The sequence below is a fragment of the Scyliorhinus canicula genome, chromosome 1 (genome assembly GCF_902713615.1).
Source record: "Scyliorhinus canicula chromosome 1, sScyCan1.1, whole genome shotgun sequence".
In the NCBI taxonomy this organism is placed as follows: Eukaryota; Metazoa; Chordata; class Chondrichthyes; order Carcharhiniformes; family Scyliorhinidae; genus Scyliorhinus; species Scyliorhinus canicula.
Window position 1 is genome coordinate 276,935,191 of NC_052146.1, and position 12,677 is coordinate 276,947,867.

The 12,677-nt window shown below is 46.4% G+C and overlaps 1 protein-coding gene and 1 long non-coding RNA gene across 3 annotated transcripts in view; one reads left to right on the forward strand and one right to left on the reverse strand.

Moving 5' to 3' along the window:
* Nucleotides 1–12,677, reverse strand: part of LOC119974671 — a 162,820-nt gene that overhangs the window by 21,643 nt on the left and 128,500 nt on the right. The gene's annotated exons all lie outside the window — the stretch shown is intronic.
* LOC119974666 (forkhead box protein N2-like) overlaps nt 1–12,677 on the forward strand; it is a 108,551-nt gene that overhangs the window by 1,982 nt on the left and 93,892 nt on the right. The window contains 1 exon segment of the mRNA XM_038813747.1: nt 1,101–1,181. The gene's annotated coding sequence lies outside the window, so the exon portion shown is untranslated.

The window sequence follows — 12,677 nt, forward strand, 5'->3', positions numbered from 1 at the left end:
TGAATACTGCTACTTGAAATAGAAACTTGCAGATTCCAGACATTATCAACAAATTTACTCCCAGTGGGATCCCTGAGGTGTGACACAGTCAAATGTGACAGTCTGCTGACTCCAAATCCTGCTGAGATAAAATGGGTGTTTTATCACCAGTCTGATGGTGGGGGAGGGTGAGATTTGGATGGAACTACCTTCCTCTAAATGTTGTCTGGAATATACTGTGGTGTTTATTGAACTGCACAGCTTGCATAAGAATAGAATAAAAAATCTTTTCATGTCCTTGACTTCTCACACAATATTGGTTTTATTTTGTTTTGGTTATTGCAGTGCTTTGTACACATTGATGATTTGAACAGAATATACGCTAACCGCTCGCGTCCTCCAGACTTTTGTAAATTAAATACATTTTATAAGTAACAACTTTTATAATCCACTGCCATATTTCCATCCTGCATGCTCCATTATTTTGGCCTAAAGCTTCTGTCAAGCCTTTCTGCTAGTGATAATATGGCTATTAGCAGTCATTCAGAAGTCCTCCAGGGGCAACAATTTTGTCATAAAAGCAATATAATTCAGAAGGGGCAGGGTTTGACTGCTCTTTTTAAGTGGATGTCACTTTGGGCAGCAATTGGATCACCACAATTGGCCTCTACCTGTGAAGGAGAAAAATCAGCCAGAGGTCACACTTCCAATCCTTATCCAGAAACTACTACTGGAAAGTATAGATGATGAGATCAGCATGGATTATGCTTGATCATGATATTCCATGTAGTGAGATAGCCCACTGATTTTTTTCAACAATTCTTTCACAGGATGTGGGTGTTGCTGGCTAGACCAGCATTTTTATTGCCCATCCCAGATACTTGCGAATAATAATATTTCCTGCTTGAATGTTTGCAAGTCTTAGGCAAAATACTTCACTGCAATCTCCAGTAGGCTATTGAGCCTGTACCTTCATAACAAAAAGGGGGAAAATTGAGAGAAATAACTCCTTTATTATGTTGCTATATGTAATCATGGGGATTAAGCTTGCTTTTTCAGTGCGTGTCAGAAAAGTTTTTGAAATTTTGCCTGAATCCTGTGTGTTCTTATTTCAATTGCAGACATTGAAATGAAATGACTATTTTGTGCTGACATTGATCAAGTGAAATTCTGTTGAACTGATCAGAGTACAATCCTTTTGGGTAAGTGCTACAGATTGTGTGATATTGCTGTGCTCTGCCCCCAGCAGCTATTTCCTCTCTCCCCAACTGCAATTCTGTACAATGGCAGAAGCAAATGTACTTATTGTCCACCACTGCTAGCACTTCTTTGGAATCAATGATGTGAGCTAGTCCAGCACTTCCTTATCCTTTTATCCAGTGTTTCAGGACAACTATTAAGTCTATTGAGATATAAACAAAGAACATCATATTTAACTGGGGAAGACTGCAGAACAGAGGATCTGGGTGTCCTGGTACATGAATCACAAAATATCGGAATGCAGGCACAGCAAGTGATTAGGAGGACAAATTAAATGTTGTCATTTATTGCAATGGGAAGGGAATATGAAAGTAGAGATGCTTTGCTACAGTAATACAAGGCATTGGTGAGACTACAAGCGGGATTCTCTGGTCCACCTGCCACGTGTTTCCTGGAGGCGCACCATTCGTGGGCGACGGGATTTGCCCTTCCCTCCACTTGTAAATGGGATTTCTTGTTGAAGCCACCCAACGCCACTAGGAAACCCGCAGGCAGGAGTTTGCTGCCAGCGGAGACAAGAAAATCCCAATGGCCTAGAGTACGGTGGACAGTTTTGGTCGTCTTATTTAAGAAAGGATGTAAATAGAAGCAGTTCAGAGAGGTTTCACTCCACTCACTCGCTCACTAACAGATTCCTGGGATGAGGGGTTATCCTATAAGGAAAGGTTGGGCATGTATCTATTGGAGTTTAGAAGAATGTGAAACAATTTTATTGAAACATAAAGATTCTGAGGAGACTTGACAGGGTGGATGCCAAAAGAATGTTTCCCCTTGTGGGAGAGACTAGAACTTGGGGTCACAGTTTAAAAATAAGGGGTCTCCGACTTGAAATGGAGAAATAAGGGGTCTCCTATTTAAAATGGAGAGGAGGAGAAGATTTTCTGTCAGAGGGTCGTGAGTTTGTGATACTTCTCCAGAGAGCAATGGAAGCAGGGCCATTGAATATTTTTAAAGCCATAATTAATGGATTCTTAATTGGATTGGATTGGATTTGTTTATTGTCACGTGTACCGAGGTACAGTGAAAAGTATTTTTCTTCAAGCAGCTCAACAGATCATTCAGTACATGGAAGACAAGGGAATTGAACAAAATTCAAGAAAATACATGATAATACATAATAGGGCAACACAAGATATACAATGTAACTACATAAGCATTGGCATCGGTTGAAGCATACAGGGTGTAGTGTTAATGAGATCAGTCAATAAGAGGGTCATTTAGGAGTCTGGTGACAGTGGGGAAGAAGCTGTTTTTGAGTCTGTTCGTGCGTGTTCTCAGACTTCTGAATCTCCTGCCCGATGGAAGAAGTTGGAAAAGTGAGTAAGCCGGGTGGGAGGGATCCTTGATTATGCTGCCCGCTTTCCCCCCGGCAGCGGGAGGTGTAGATGGAATCAATGGATGGGAGGCAGGTTTGTGTGATGGACTGGGCGGTATTCACGACTCTCTGAAGTTCCTTGCGGTCCTGGGCCGAGCAGTTGCCATACCAGGCTGTGATGCAGCCCGATGGGATGCTTTCTATAGTGCATCTGTAAAAGTAGGTAAGGGTTAATGTGGACATGCCGAATTTCCTTAGTTTCCTGAGGAAGCATAGGCGCTGTTGTGCTTTCTTGGTGATAGCGTCGACGTGAGTGGACCAGGATAGATTTTTGGTGATGTGCACCCCTAGGAATTTGAAACTGCTAACCATCTCCACCTCGGCTCCATTGATGCTGACAGGGATGTGTACAGTACTTTGCTTCCTGAAGTCGATGACCAGCTCTTTAGTTTTGCTGGCATTGAGGGAGAGATTGTTGTCGTTACACCACTCCACTAGGTTCTCTATCTCCCGCCTGTATTCGGACTCGTCATTATTCGAGATCCGGCCCACTATGGTCGTATCGTCAGCAAACTTGTAGATGGAGTTGGAACCAAGTTTTGCCACTCAGTCGTGTGTGTACAGGGAGTAGAGTAGGGGGCTAAGTACGCAGCCTTGCGGGGCACCGGTATTGAGGGCTATTGTGGAGGAGGTGTTGGTGTTCATTCTTACTGACTGTGGTCTGTTGGTCAGAAAGTCAAGGATCCAGTTACAGAGTGGAGAGCCAAGTTGTTGGAGCTTTGATATGAGCTTGGCTGGGATTATGGTGTTGAAGGCGGAGCTGTAGTCAATAAATAGGAGTCTGATGTAGGAGTCCTTGTTTTCGAGATGCTCTAGGGATGAGTGTAGGGCCAGGGAAATGGCGTCTGATGTGGACCGGTTGCGGCGGTATGCGAATTGAAGTGGGTCAAGGCGTTCCGGGAGATTCACAAGGGAGTCAAAGGATATCGGGGGCAGGAAGGAAAGTGAGAGTTAATGCCAGAATCATAGAATTTACAGTGCAGAAGGAGGCCATTTGGCCATGGAGTCTGCACTAGCCCTTGGAAAGAGCGCCCCACTTAAGCCTGCACCTCCACCCTATCCCCGTAACCCGACCTAACCTTTTTGGACACTAAGGGGCAATTTAGCATTACCAATCCATCTATCCTGCACATCTTTGGACTGTGGGAGGAAGCCGGAAACCCACGCAGGTACGGGGAGAACATGCAGACTTGAACAGAATCATCCATGATCTTACTGAATGGTGGAGCAGACAAGGCGCTGAATGGCCTCTTCATGTTCCTGAGTTGTATATTTGTATGTATGTTTGTATCTGTGATGTCAATATTCCTCTGGCCTCTTGTACATTCCCAATTATTACTATTTTAAAAAATGTTTTTATTAGTGATTTTCTTTTTGTACAAAAGATGAACGTGAACAACCACACAAACTATATACATCGGTTGCCATTCACTATGTACATCAGTTACAATTTACATTTCTTTTCGGGTGCCTGGTTTTGGCTTGGCCTCCTGCTGCTATCTCCCCCCACCTTTCTTCCTGACCATACTCCCATTCTTGCTATCTGGCATGTCTTTGTTCATTGGATCTTCCAACCTGGACCCGTTGGGGTGGCATGGTGCTAAGTGTAATGTTTCATGTTAGGTATGGTTGAGTACTGTGCCTCTTTGTTCTCTCTTCTCCTCCCCCCCCCCCCCCCATGGTTCTTCTGCAGACACCCCTCCCTCTGGCTTATTGGTTGCAGACTACAAACAGATTGATGAATGGCTCCCATGTTTGTGGAAGCCTTCTTCCGACCCCCGAATTTGATTTGGAGAATTTCCAATAGGTCGGAAGCCAGTCTGTAGCTTTGGTTGGTGCTGCTGATCGCCAGCCGAGCAGGATTCTCCAGTGGGCGATTCGGGGAATTGGATATTCTAAATTTTCCCTCTGTGTACCCGAACAGGTGCCGGAACGTGGTGACTAGGGGCTTTTCACAGTAACGTAATTGCCGTGTTAATGTAAGCCTACTTGTGACAATAAAGATTATTATTAGGGAGGCAAGGGCTTCAGCCCTCCTCCCCATAAAGCGTTCTGGCTGCTCTGATACCCTGTGGACTGCCACTCTCAGGCACGACTCCACCCATAACCTTGAACATCGCCTCGAAGAAGGCTGTCCAGAACCCGACTAGTCTGTGGCATGACCAGAATATGTGGGTGTGGTTGGCTGGGCCTCCTTGGCATTGTTTACATTTGTCCTCCACCTCGACGAAGAATCTACTAATTGGGGTTCTGATTAAGTGAGCTCTGTGTAACACTTTTAGCTGCATTCGGCTTAGCCTCACGCAAGTGGAGGTGGAGTAGAGCTTGTGCAGTGCTTTGGTCCAGAATCCCCACCCTACTTCAAACCCATGGCCCACTTCCAATTTTCCCCTGCTCTCGTCCGGTGGCAATCATGCCATTCCCAATAGTCACCTATACAGGTTCCTGCAGTTTCCCTTACCTAGGATGTCTGTGTCCATAGGTCCTCTGATAATGATTTTTGTGGTGGCCATGGGTAGGTCTTTGTTTCCCTACATCAGAAGCTTTTGCTTTGTATGTATCTTAATTCGTTTCCACCGATCAGTTGGAACTTCGGTCAGTTCCACTAGTGTTGTCAGTCTGTAGTCTGTTGCCTCCACCTTTTGAAGGTGGCATCCATTTTGGCTGGTGCAAACCTGTGCTTGTTGCAGATGGGGGCCTTAATGGACATCTTGGTTAGTCTGAAGTGCTGATATAGTTAATTCCACGACCGGAGTGTGGCTATCCCCACTGGGCTCGTTGAGTGCCTGGTCAGTGGGGATGGGAGTTCTGCAGTAGCCATTCTTACCCATTCTGCCTCCGGTTCCTTTATCCATCTCTTTACCCATTCAGCTGTTGCTGCCCAGTGGTAATACTGCAGGTTTCGGAGGGCTTGGCTTCCCATGCTTCTCCTTTGTCAGACTTTTTAAAGGATCCTAGGGTTCTCTCTTTCCCCCACCCCACACACAAATACTATGATCAATTTTTCCATGATCGGTTTTTCCACTGAGTTGAAAAAGACCTTGGGGCTGTAGATCGGTATGGATCTGAACAGGAAGAAGAACCTGGGAAGTAGGTTTATCTCGATCGTATGCACCCTCCTCGCCAGGGAGAGTGGGAGTGTGTCCCACCTCTGCAGGTCCTTTTTAAATTCCTCCACCAGGCTGGTCAGGTTCCACTTGTGGGTCTCTGCCCAGTCATGGGCAATTTGGATCCCCAAGTAGCGGAATTTGTTTGGGCCTGTTTAAATAGCAGTCCCTACAGCTCTGCCTCTCCCCCATGGGTTCACTGGGAAGATCTCACTTTTGCTCAGGTTGAGTTTGTAGCCCGAGAAGGTTCTAAAATCTTTCAGGAGCACCATGATTGCCTCCGTGCTGCTGTGTGGATTGGTGATATGGAAGAGCAGGTCGTCCTCTTCGGATCTCCTTCCAATTCTTTACGGCTCTGAGCGCGACTGCTAGTGGTTCGATCGCTAGGGCGAACAGCAGCAGGGCGGGTGGTGTTTGTGTACATTCCTAATTATAACTGCACCACCTTTGTTGCCGTGCCTTCAGCTGCCGCAGCTCAATCTCTGGAACTCCCTCCCTACACCTCTTTGCCTCTCAACCTTGCTTTCCTCCTTTAAGACACTTCTTAAAACTTACATTTTTGAACAAGCTTTTGGCTATCTGACCTAATATCACCTTGCGTGACTCTGTCATAGTTTGTTTTATAATGCTTCTGTGAAGCACCTTGGGGTGTTTAATCATGTTAAACTTGATATATAAATATAACGTGTTGTATACTTCTATAAGGCAGGCCACTTTCATTCACTTTTTAAAGGTTAAAGTGCAATAGTTTCTTTAATCTTCTCTTGTAGCTCAATTCTTTGTCAGTTAGAATCAGCCTTGTGGTTCTGAAATAAAAACAGAAAGTGTTGGAAGAGCTCAGCAGGCCTGGCAGAATCTGTGGAGAGAGAAACAGTGTTAATGGACTCTCTACGTTAACTCTCTTCCTCTCTCCACGGATGGTGCCAGACCTGTTGAGCTATTCCAGCATTTTCTGGTTTTATTTCTGATCTCCAGCATCTGAAGTGTTTTGCTTTTATTTTAGCTTTGTGGTTCTGCTCTGCACTACCTCCACCACTGCAATATTTTGCTTACATCTTTGTATCTTAAACTGAACACAGTACTGAAAGTGACGTATTACCTAGTTACCATTCAGTGTCTTCTGTTGCTGTATGCATATGTGAATGCTAGGTGAGGATGAGGTGAAGCTCACCTGTTGTGTTGGTTAAATACCTTGCCTACTGACCAGGCTTGATCATGAAGAAATTAGAGGGTCTGAAACCAATGTATGATATCCCCTGAACCAGGTAGCTAAGATTTCAGAAGACTGCAGAAAAAGTAAGATGCATTGGTTTTCAGAATTTCCTAATTCTAGAGCGGATTCCTGTGGTTTGTAAGGTAGCAAATATTCCCTCCGTTTGAGAAATGAGGAAGAGAGAATGCAGAGCACTATAGGTCAGTTCGGCTGACATCAGTCGCATGGAGAATATTAGAATATGTTCTTAAAGATGTGGTACAGCATAGCTGGAAAATCACAACATGATTAGGCAGAGTTGACATGGTTTTGTGTCAGGGAAATTGTGTTTGAAAAATTTATTCAGGATGGATAAGGGGGAACCATTGGATAGTTGGATTTTAGAAGGCATTTGATAAGGTACCACATGAGAGGTTGTTGCACAAAATTTATTAAAAAAAAAGAGTACCCAATTAATTTTGTCCAATTACGGGGCAATTTAGCATGGCCAATCCATCTGGGTTGTGGAGGCGAAACCCACGCAGACACTGGGAGAATGTGCAAACTCCACACAGACAGTGACCCAGGGCTGGGATCGAACCTGGGACCTCGGCGCCGTGAGGCAGCAGTGCTAACCACTGCACCACAGTGCTGCCTGTTACACAAAATTAGGGCTCCTGAGATTCGGAATAATAACATGGATTGGGGATTGTTTGATACACAGAAATAAGCAGGTCAATTTCAGAATGTCAGGGTGCAACTCCTATTGTGTCACAGGTTTCAGTGCTTGGACCTCAGCTATTTACGATCTATATTATTAACTTCGATAAGAGGACTCGTAGCTATACTATTGACTTAGCTCTAAATTTGCTGATGGTACAAAGCAAGGTAGGAATGTAAACTGAGGAGGACATAAAAAGACTGAAAAGGAATAAAGACCTGTGAAGTGATTGAACAAGGTAGCAGATGGTGAAGATGTAGGGAAGTGTAGGAAGAATGTAAAAGCAGATTATTATTTTTTTTTAAATGGTGAGAGATTGCAAAATGTTAAAATTCAGAAGGGGTTGGAGTCCTTGCACACAAATCACAGAAACTAAACATGCAGGTAGAGCAAACCATTAGGAAGGCAAATACCATGTTAGTCTTATTGCAAGGGGGCGAGAATATAAGAATGAAGACCACAACTGAAGTATCTCTTACTGTTGTAGCCTCCTTACCTAAGAAAGGATCACAGTACTAATCACAGAATTTACAGTGTAGAAGGAGGCCATTCGGCCCATCGAGTCTGCACCGGCCCTTGGAAAGAGTGCTCTACTTAAGCCCACACCTCCACCCTATCCTTGTAACCCACCTAACCTTTTTTGGACAAAGGGCAATTTAGCATGGCCAATCCACCTGACCTGCAAATCTTTGGACTGTGGGAGGAAACCCACGCAGACTCTGGGAGAAATTGCAGACTCCACACAGTCAGTCACCCAAACCGGGAATAGAGTCTGGGACCCTGGAGCTGTGAAGCAACAGTGCTATCCATTATGCTGCCGTGCCACCCAGCAGGCCAGACACTTGGAATCCTGCAGTGATAATTTGCCTCCTGACTCGTCAAAGCCTTTCCACTATTTACAAGGCACAGGTCAGGAGTGTGATGGAATACTCAGCACTTGACTGGATGAGTGCTTCTCCTGCTCCAACAACACTCCAAAAGCTTGACACCACCAGGACAAAGCAGCCCATTTGATTGGCACCCCATCCCCAAACATTCACTCCTTCCACCAAAGAAGAGCAGTGGAAGCAGTGTGTACCATCTACAAGGTGAACTGCAGGGTCTCCTTAGACAGTGCCCTCTAAACCCACGTTTGCTCCAAGAAGGACAAGGATTGCAGACAAATATAAACACCACCTAGAAGATCTCCTCCAAACCACTCTCCATCCTGATTTGGAAATATATCACTGATTCTTCACTGTCACTGGGTCAAAATCCTGGTACTCCCTTACTGCACTGTGGGTGCACCTGCACCACATGGACTGCAGCTGTCAAAAAGGCAGCTCAGTACCACCTTCTCGAGGGCAATTAAGGATGGGCAATATATGTTGCCCCAGCCAGTGATGCCCACATCCCATGAATTAATTAATAAAAAGGACATTCTTGCCTTAAATGGAGTGCAATGAAAGCCAAATAGATTGATTTCTGGGATGAGAGGGCCCTCCTCTAAGGAGGGATTGAGTCAAATGAATTTATGGAGTAGAGGAATGAGGATGTAATCTCATTGAAACAACAAGACTTGATAAGGCAGATATCGAGCAGCTATTTAGCTAATTAGAGAATCTTGAACAAGGGATTACTGAATTAGGATGAGGGTTTGATGCTTTAAGACTGCGATGAGGAGATATTTGTCACGGGGTTCTGAATCTTTGGAATTCTCTGCCTTCAAGACGTGTGGATGCATATTCGATGACTATTTATACAATTCCTACAATGCAGTAAGAGGCCAATTGAGTCTGCATTGATCCTCTGAAAGAGCGCACCAACTCTCCTGCAACCCCACCTAACCGTTGGACATTAAAGGAGATATTTATCATGGCTAATCCACCTTACCTGCAGACCTTTGGACTGTGGGAGGAAACTGGAATACCCAGAGAAAACCCACACAAACACGGGGAGAATGTGCAAACTCCACACAGGTAGCAATGTAAATCGCTTATCGTCACAAGTAGGCTTCAAATGAAGTTACCGTGAAAAGCCCCTAGTCGCCACATTCCGGCGCCTGTTCGGGGAGTCTGGTACGGGAATTGAACCGTGCTGCTGGTCTGCTTTCAAAGCCAGCGATTTAGCCGTGTGCTAAACCAGCCCCAGAGTAGTCACCCGAGGTCGGAATTGAAGCCGAGTCCATGGCGCTGTGAGTCTGCAGTGCTTACCAATGTGACGCCATGCTGCCTATTAAGACTAAGATCACCAGGTTTTGGAGCTCTAAGGCAATCAAGACATATGGCAATAGGACAGAAAAGCAGAGGTAATGTAAAGTTCAGCCATGATCGTATTAAATAGCACAGGCCTGACGGGTCAGATAGCCTACACTTTTTATAAATATATTTTGAGGCATTTGTATATTACCTACTCTTATTTCTAATGTTCTTAAGAAGCAAAAACAATTGAATGAGAGGGTCCTGTCACATGGACCCAAACGCTTCAGCATGAATCACTGAGTTCTGATGAATTTGTAAAGAGGAAAACATTGGAGGATGTGAGTTGGGGGAGTTGATTCTCAGTTTTAATTTAAAGTGGCTGAAATCTGAGGAATTTACTTGCTAGCAAGAAGCTAGTGGAGAAAGGATTTTTATTGTCCAATTCAGTACAGAGCCAATGTGTCTGCAACTGTTAGCAACAATACCCTCACACATTCAACACTATAAGAAGGACATTCAGTTCAGACAAAAGCTTTAACGCTTTGTTTTGTGTAAACTAGTCATTTATTTTTCTCTGGTTTGATTTCAAGTTCCTTTTTGAATGAACTTTATTTGTGTGGGGAAAGGAAAGGAGAAGCTGAAAATAAAGAAGATGCCCAAAATTTAAGCTTCATTCACATTAACTTCTATTCTGGTGTTGATTTCTTCAATATGCAAGTTGAGGCTTTTAGGCATTTGTTGTTTCTGTGGTTCAGTTGACAGGAGACTGATGTCCACAGTGGCGTAGTGGTATTGTCACTGGACTAGAAATCCTGAGACCCAGGGTGACAGCAGATGGTGAAATTTGAATTCAATAAAAATCTGGAATTAAAAGTCTAATGATTACCATGTAGCATCTCAAATGCGAACTCATCAGATTGTCGATTGTCATAAAAACCCACCTGGTTCACTAATGTTCTTTAGGGAAGGAAATCGGTCATCTGGCCTACCTGTGACTCAGGGGTGTGATTCTCCAGCCTCAGTGCGCTCTTGCTTGAGCGAAATGAAAGCTGTGAATAAAGGGAGAGGCCGAAAACTAGAACCACGCCGGGCGCCAAACAGTTTGCAATGCAACTGGCCTGCTCCCATAGGCGAAATCGGGATCTCGCTGTAGTCTGGTGAGAAACCAATTATCACCACTTAAGCCCAAATTCCATACAATTAACAGGAGCGACCCCCATATCCAATGGCCTCCTCTGATTCAGCTGCCTCCCAGCGTGGTCACACTGGTATCGATTAGTCTTCCTTTTTAAAAACGTGAACCTGATGGAAGGGGTTCTGTGGGGAGCCAGGTAGCCATCTTTGCTCACAGGCAAAGAGCCCGGGGCCCTGGACCTGCCACCCCAGTGCTTGGTGAGGTGTGGGGGACCCTTGGCTGGGGATGGGGGACCCTCTGAAGGGATGGGCCGCCGTGGGAGAGGAGGGGGGGTGAGCAACTGCGGCAGCACCACCATGCCAACTCCTGTGTACCTGTTCCGAGGGCAACCCTTGCCCCTGCCTGTCTGACCCACAGATCACCCATAACTCCCATCGACTGCCTCGGCCTCTGGCTGTGCGGCTGAAGGCTATTGTTAATAGGAAATTGGCAATCGTGGTTGAATAAGCACTTAACACGACCCAAATGGATTCCCATGGGTAGGCAGGCCATACAGCATGTGGAAGTCATTGCCGGGCATCCCAATCATGTCTTGATGCATGAACACTGTGCCTGAACATTGCGGGAGGCGACAGCACACATGCAGAAGCCAACATCCGAACACCCAGGGGATGGGACACAGCTCCAGGGACATGTCCACGGCCAGAGGGTGGGTGAGTGCCACGGGGAGGAAAAGGTGCCTGGAGAGATGGGCTAAGGGTTCTCAGGTGGGCCTGCATTGCGGAAGAAAGTGCAGAGGCATCATACTGGTTGTGCACAGCGGTGTTTATTGTGTGTAACAATTCCCCACTCTCCCGATGTGCTGCTTCCCACCCCCGGTGCTCTCATTTATCCTTAGTGTGCTTTGCCTTCCTAGCTCTACCGGTATGTCCAGGTGTGTCCCCAGGATGTAGATCTGAGGTGGAGACAGCCAACTGCTGCCTCGTCCCGTGGCCTTTGATGCCCCTGGCTTGCGTCCTCTGGGGCCAGAGACCTAGCCGCGCTGCCCTGTCCGTGTGCTGACTTCGAGATGCGACTTCATCAGAGGGGTGGAATTCAGGGGAGCTGGCGGCCACGGTCACCACTCCATGGAATGGGTCCAGGTTGGCACCCAGTGCCCCCCCCCCCTCCCGCTAAATGCCCATTGGGCCCTGCGGTTCACCTTGGGACGGAGGGGCAGCTGGTTTGAGCCTCGGCTGCCCCTGCATCATCTGGCTCTGCCAGCCCTGGCAGTTCCCCATGGTCTGCACCATCGTGTCAACGCCCTTGGCAATGCTTGCTCAGTGTATAGGCCATGGTCTGTAGCGCCTCAGCAGTGTCCACCTGCGACTCTAACAAGCTCCTCAACGCCTTGGCCATTCCCATCTGAAAGCGGGATATGTCATGTAGAACCTCATCAAGGTCAGCCTGGTACTGGGTGACATTCACCAGCGAGGCTGACATTCTGCCTGGACCCTCGGCTATGGTTGTCACTGACTGCGCGACACCTTGGACACCTCCACTAACGGTGCCGATGTCGTACTCTCCACTGCGGTCGCCACACTAGCAGTGTTGGCCTCAGTGCCACGCTTTGCCAGTGACATCTCCTGCCCATGTTGGGGTGGAAAGGTCTTTGGGGGGGGGGGGTCTACTCACTCGAGCTGCCCGATGGAGATTGTTGACCTTTTTCCGGCACTGGAGGCCAGTCCT